We start from the raw sequence: 7,753 nt of genomic DNA, 5'->3' as shown, positions 1-7,753 counted from the left end.
CATTTTCTCGCTTTGGGAGCCAACAAAAGGGCAGGACTATTTTCTGAATAGCAGTGGAAAAGTTCTTTCAAAAGCTTGAAATCATTCCGCTTTGTTATCCTGGTAATAGAAAAGCGAGAAAGTCATGGGGGCTGTCAAGTGTTTCCTGAGGTTCCGCCCTCAATTAAACCCTGGCTACAAAGGAGGGTGGAGGAATGAGTAAAAGAGGCACTTTCGTCAAATTCATTCATACTTTTTGTCGGATTTGGTTTTCCCACATCCTATCGATAGGTTCAAATTGATTAGGTTCCTTCGTATGAAGCTATTCATGACAATGATATGAGCGTTTGTTTAGGACTTGCTATGTCCGAGCTGAAAACGAGAAATTGAAATTAAGAAGGAATGACTCGTTTGTTACCGACGCATTAAAAGCGGAAAAAAGTTCATGCGATGACAGGAATGAAAAAGTTTGAGAAGTAGTAAATGAAGGAAACTAAATTCGTTATTAGACGCAACAATGAGAAAATATTTCCGAAGCTGCCATATTGTTCTTTCAAACAAATAATTTGTTGACTTTGAGTGCGATGTGGTAACAAGAAGAGATACTAACTAAAAAAATAAATAAAAATTAAAACAAAAACTTGAATTCGTTACTGACAAATGAAGTTTCCGCGATCAAGAATTGCTGCTAGGTGATTACTCTGTTTCCAAAAGTTGTAATTTCAGGCAGAGCATTAATTGCTATGAAAAAGTCAAGTAGATTATGAAACAGTGAGAAGTAAGTTTAAGTTTTGAATAAAATACGAACAAAGTTCAAACCGAAGGTAAGCTTTCATTAAAAAGTGTTTCTAAATCATGCTATATAACAGCACCTACCAGCAGGGAGCATGCACGGCGGGGGGGGGGGGGGGAGAGAGAAGGGACACCTGTTGCCCGAGCCCGAACCTGAAGGGGGCCCAATATTTTTAAAACTAGGGGTGAAATATAGGGGTAAAAAATATGGAGGAGTTGCCCGGAAAAGTCATATGGAGCTTTGTTGCCCGGGCAACAAAATTTCTGCGCACGCCCCTGCCTGCCATAGCTACTACTACCAACTCTTAAGTCTGCCTTAAGCTCAAAACAGAAAGAAAGAGATTGAAAAACGCTCATGATCAATCGAACAAAAATAACTCATGCTTTGACTGGAACCAAACCCCGGAAGAAAAAATCGTGATTCGTATCTGATACAAGATCAATGTTCGATCCTCGCTTTGGGTGGCAAATAATATAAGTAATTGAGAATGCACGTTAGTGCAGATTGGAATCTAACCTCTTTAGAGATTAAGAAGTTCGAGTCTAAACTTTTTTTTTTATGTTATATTTATAAAAGGTGGAAGAATTTGATTAAGATGTTGCCAATGAGCGGCGCGTGAATTTAGTGACGCAAGAGGGCATGATGTATCAGATTTTTGATACAGATCGTGTAAGAAGGGCGGATATTAATTTACACATTAAATAGTATCAGTTTGTTTCATGTGTCAGGTTCTTTTCTTTTTCCTGTTAAGGGTATCTTAAACGTTTTTACCAACCTCTTTTTCTTTGATTGCAGCCTTGACGTGTCCATATTTCGAGGCTATATGGAGATTTGAACCTCTTTAAGAAGTTTAACTAGGTCACTTAAAAATGTGTATTACCTTACTCAGGTAACTCTCAGTATGGATAGCATGGACCATGGAGAACTATTCTTATGTATATTTAGTCTCATGGAGGGAGTTTTCCTTTGAGAAAAAGGCTTTAAGTGTGTAATTGCAATCGCCCTCTGTTATACTGACACATCGGTTTCGATATCAGAAAAAAACGCTGGCGACAGCACATTTCTGTTGAAAATAATATTACACCACGCTTTTTCTCGAAAGGCAATCTAGGTTTTTTCCATGATTTTAGATTTTTTTTTTAATTCCTTACTTTTTTTAACAATCCCGAATTGCTTATTGTTTTCACTTGACCGTTGAACAACGTCCGCCCTTTGATTTACTTCCTGAAACAACCTTCTCGACTTTACACACTCCTTTTTACGCGAAAACAGTGTCCAGCGGGCAACATCCAGCACATAACATCCAACATCCAGTCCCTGGCATTCATTTGACTTTTCACGTCTTGAATTTAAATTATGTTTGCGCAAAAGTCATTAGGAGAAAAAAGAAACTCAACGTGAAGGGGCCTAATCAAAGCAATTTGCGATGATAAAAAACATAATTTGAATTCAAGATCTCAAATTCAAACTAATTTTATTTACTTTATCTTTTTTTTTTTTTTTTTTTCAAATTTGATTTAATTGCTTTTCAAATTTGCATTCTAAAAAATGCCGACGAGACGCATAACTACGGTCTTCAAACTTTTTATTTTGTATAAAATTTGCGTTAAAAAGGCCGACTGGATATTAAATCGCGATCGTCAAACTGCTGCCACTTCAAGTGTATCCAGCAGAAGCGTAGACTACTTGTCTACCTTGTCATCTGATATTCATATTCAAGCAAAACTCTAAGAATTTAAGCTAAGAGAACGTCATAGTATGAGTGTTCTGATATTGACTCCACACAGACCAATATTTTTAAGTGGAATTTTTTAGAACTGAAGCTTGTTTTTTTATGCAGTTGTTTATTGCTTAAATATTTTAATAAATGTTTAATCGAACAAAATACTATGCATATTGTGTTGCATAACATTTATTAAAAGAGTACAATGCTGACAACAAAAATAAGTTTTACAGTAGCAAGTTACCGCCTCGATTAACATTAAAATATCGTTCACAGTCTGTTACATGGAAATTACTTTTATTTTAATCAATTATTGTCAAAATAGTGTGCTAATAATGTACTTGCAATTGCCCTTAAAAATGCACCTCAAAGTTTCAACAAAAAAAGAGTCAGCAAATGACGATCGTGACAAAGAACGCGTTTTGGTGCAGCTTCAGAATTAAATGGATTTAAAAATACGTTTTGTTCCGTGAAACTATGAACAGAAGACAAACTCAAAGTTCCAAAGGTGTTTGAGCATTCAGTAAACCAAAAGAATAAAGCTACTCTCAATGTATTCTTTCTGATTCTTTATAGCTAAATTCCGAGATTCTTCATTAATAATAATAAGATGGCAGTTGAAAAATCCACCAGCCATTCCACTTACACTAGCGGATCTTCTTAAAATAAATTTGAATTTTTTTTAAAAAATAAGATGAGAAATTACGCGATCTTTTAAATTAATGCTCGCTAATGGTGATGAGTGCTAACAGCGCGCAAAGAGATTTTTATTGAGTGGGATTTCAGAAAAAAGTTGTGGAAATCGCATAATCCCGAGCGCCCTAGCACGAATCCTGCTTTTATTGTGCAGATTTTCCGTTTCCAGATCATACTAAATTCAAAAGCTGAAATGAGAATAACTCAGTAACGTATAGGAGCATAAAAAAACTGCGATAGCGTTTGAAACTAGCGAAGAAAAAATGAAATTTGATATCAATAGCACAATAAATCTTTTTCACGATATCAGTAAAAAAATGCGAAGACCCCGAAAAAAATGTTTAAAAGCCAAACAAAGTGATTAACAATTAGTATAAATAACTGCTTTTACCACTATAAAAATTATTTGATGATGCAATTTAACAATTTAATTGCAATACCAGGGGTTCCCAAACTTTTCCGATTCGCGGCACCCTTAGAAGAATTAGAATCTTCTTATGGCTGCCAAGCCTATCTCTATTCTATATATGTAAGTTCAGTGCGTCAAATAAGGCCATCCTAAGGTTCACGGTTTAATATCTCGCTCATTCATGCTTCAACCAGCTCCAGCTTGTGTATTAATCAGCCGACTCATAAAGAATAAGAAACACATAATTTCAAGTGAAAAAGGAAGTTTTTATTATGTTTTTCAGCAGTTTTAACAAAGGAACGCACTTTGGTCTTATTAGGAACATAGATCCCCTCCTGATAAGGCCATCTTTGAGCAAAGATTACCTTGCGCAGGATTGAAAACAAAAAAAATTCCAAGCATCATCATATACCATCATACTGAAAAAAATTGAAAAATTCCTTAATGTCAGCACAAAAATTTATAAACCGCATTTGATAAGCTCAAAAACATTATCGAAAATTCCACGTTTACATCAATGAAGAGGAGAAAGATCAATCATAAATCAGAAACCCAGATAATTCTTCACTTTGTTTTTTGGCACTGCTGAGCACAGTTTGCCCATATATGTGCAGGATATGAAACACATTATCATATAATTCATCCCATTTGTTATACTATTAATACATCAAAAAAAAATGAGCCGAGACCTTATTGGTCTACATGACATAATTTGGCGCAACCACTTTATATTCATACTATGGACATTTTGCGGCACCCCTTGCCTCTTCCTACGGCACACCGGGTGCCGCGGCATCCAATTTGGATTCTCCTGTCATATACCAAAAAAGGTTTTTCTATTGAAGTTTGAATCAGTTTCTAAACTGGATCTCGTTTGTCACTTCGGTTTTAAGAAGTAATACGGATCATCTCAGGGGCATAACCGATACTGACTACATTGTTCTTTCGTGACTAATAAAGGGAAAATATTGATCTTTGATGCATCGAATTTTCCTTCAACCACATTCTTCGCAATGTACTTGCTGTAACTGTTAAAGAAAAAAAAGAAACTTTTGCAGATCAATGTTTTTCAAAATTTAGTATTGTTTTGATGCTTACCCAAGCGAAGTTAACTTTGTGCTGCGACACATCTCTATAGTAGTAATATGAGTAAGCAGAATGGTAAAAGTAGAATTTTAAATCAGCATATGGTTAAAAAAATGCGATTCTGCGAGATTATAATTTCAAAAGAAGTAAAACTTTTAAAATTTCAATTCGTTCTTTTTCCCTTTTTCTTTTCTTTTACCCACTATCAGAGTATGACGAGGTTGACGCTGGATTAAAGAATGTAATTTACCAAAAAAGAAATATGATTTAAAAGTACAATTCCCTATATTTTCCCACTCAATTCATTCCGGTAAAATTAACTCATTACAGCGCACAAAAGTCAATTTATCTCGGAAAAGTGGCAACTGATGTCACCTCGTATTATGTTCTGTAACAAAAGGATAGCTAAAGATAAAAAACCGCACAATGTGAAAGAGTTCCTGAGTTCGTTCAGCACCTATGAAAGAGCAATGAGCGTAGAGTTGAGTTGTTTCTTAAGTTACTTTTCCCTTGAATGAGAAAGAAGGAAAAAAATGGGTTTTTTGGAACAAATGAGTTAAAGGTCAAAGCATTTACGAAACATTTAGGAAAATGTTAAGTGGAATACCGTCTCATTTTTTTTACGGAAAAAGAAGCAAAGCAATCTTGCATTGCGGAAAATAGTTTGGTGCTTAATTTTATCTAGCACATATCTTACGTTAGTGACCGAAAACGCCGAAAACGATTTCCCTTCAACAGTGAGATTACTTGTGACGTTACTGGTTGCGTCGGGTGGGATGGGAGAGGCATTTGGTATAGCAATTCAAGTTTTATATCGAGTTATTGGTGTATGCAGTTGTATACCTAGAATTTGGAAAGTGACCAGGGGAGCAGCAGCAAGAGGGGCGGCAATTTACCAAGATTATTTCGGAAAAAAATGTTATGCTTTTTAAGGTCAATACATTACAGATTAGTTAAATAAATACCTATGTGCATAAAAACTAAAATGAGAAATAATAACATCAAATAGCACAAATTGCATATTTCTGGAGACACTTGTTTCAGCGTTACAAAGAACGCCTTTTTCAATGCAAAAGGAATGAGCTTATGGATGAAAAGATTATTTTACAATACAGATTGTCTTAAATTTTAGCTTCAATTCCAACCACTTTCTGAGGGAGAGTCCCCGAAAGTTCCTCCTCCTGACATCACGAAGGTGGGCTAAAAATACGTTTCCATTTCGATAAGTTACCAGATAGAGCCTCAAATATCACAAACGCCTAAAAGCCTCTGATATCCTCTGCGTGTTTAGAATTTCAATATCAAAAATTTTCCCGAAGAGAAACCACCAGAACCCCTTATTCAGAGTAAATATTTAACTTATGATTCGGTCCACAGTGATAATACTTAGATCTAGATCTAGTAATTACTCCTTTCACCCTTCTAGAAGCTGAAACACTCTCTATCTCTCTATACTTAATAGCTCCTCCCATACACACATTCGTTTTTTACCCTAGCGACGACTCTGTCAAGTGAAGTTTTACCTTTATGCACATATTATATTATTATTAATGTTTTATGTTTATTTTAAATTTTTTAAAAGTTTTTTTTATTTATTTTACTAAATGTGTAAATTTTGTTTACTGTGCACTTATTCTTCTGGTGTTTTTTTGAAAAAAATTTAAAATTAATGTTCTTTTGAAAAACAAATGCATTGTTATAATTAGCACTGAAAAATGTATCCTGACTTTGATTCAAGAATCAAAAACTATTAATGTTTCATAATGAATTGCTAATGTTACTGATTTTATTGAATTTCTACGAAAATGGGTGGGCGAAGGCACCATCTGTAGAGTTCCACAGAGGTACTTTACTGTTCACGTGTGACAAATCGAAATTCTGCAGTGGTCCTGCACATGCAAACTACAGCCATTTTTTTCGTCCCTCCAGAAATCAAGAATTAATGCATTTGGCCTGTAGCTATTTCCAACACCTGATTATTTACACTTTGTCAATTGTCTTCATTTATTTTTTGATCACAGCAAGTACTATTTCCAATGGCATAACCAAAGAAATAAAAAATAAAAATAATATGTATTAAAATTTGGAGGTTAATATGGTCACATATCAAAGGCGAAAGGAGTTAGTTTTAGTTTTTTTCTATCGTCAGAAAAAGAAAAAAATTTAGTTTCGGAAGGGTTGAGGTTCCTTTTTTTTTGGGGGGGGGGGAATTCCCCCCCCCCCTTCCCATCCTCTCCCCACTCCCTTTGCATGCGCCACTGATTATTTTGGTCCTTTCTTGCCACAGCATATGCGCCTGTCTTTTTCAATTGCTAAAATCTATCACTGTACATATACAGTAGAGATGGGCAATATCGTTCTTTTTAATGATCCGTTCATCAGAGTATCGTTCATTATTTTGATCCGTTCATTTAACTCGTTCATTTGAACGAATTCGTTCATTCAAAAAAATTGCAGGTGATTTCTCTGCGCGACATACTCACGCACATTCGATATGTTTCATTCTTTGAAGAGAGATAGCTAAATTTATCTAAAAGTAAGAAAAATATGCCTATGAAAAATGAATCAAGAAACTTTATTCAGGTTTAGTTGCATTAAGCAATTATAGTTCATTTCATGGGATATTTCTCTGTTGACGAATGGTATATGTTTTCCATTCCAAAAACCGCAGGTTCCATTTCAGCATGTCAAAAAATTAAGTTATTAAATTTTTCCAGCTACAGCACTTGAGTGGGCAGAAAAAATTGAAATTCTGCAGAGCACTTAGCTTTAGTGCGGGAAAATTTGACTTCCTAACACTAATTGCTGTGCAAAATTTCGTGACTCTAAGTTAATGTCTTCCGCTCTGGCAAGAGACTTGAATTATTGAGATTTTTAGAAAAACATCAAATAAAGAGAAGATGTACAAAATATTTTAAATTCTGCTGAACATTAGACCTTAGTGCAGTAATTTTTCAACTTCCTAACACAAACTACTGCCTGAAATTTCAAGTTTGTGAGATAATTTGTTCTGCTCTGGCAAGAGGTCTGAATTTTGGAAATTTTGTATAAAATTCCTTAAATACGA

This window comes from Uloborus diversus, chromosome 2 (genome assembly GCF_026930045.1).
Source record: "Uloborus diversus isolate 005 chromosome 2, Udiv.v.3.1, whole genome shotgun sequence".
Lineage (NCBI taxonomy): Eukaryota > Metazoa > Arthropoda > Arachnida > Araneae > Uloboridae > Uloborus > Uloborus diversus.
Note: the sequence above shows the minus strand (reverse complement) of the source record.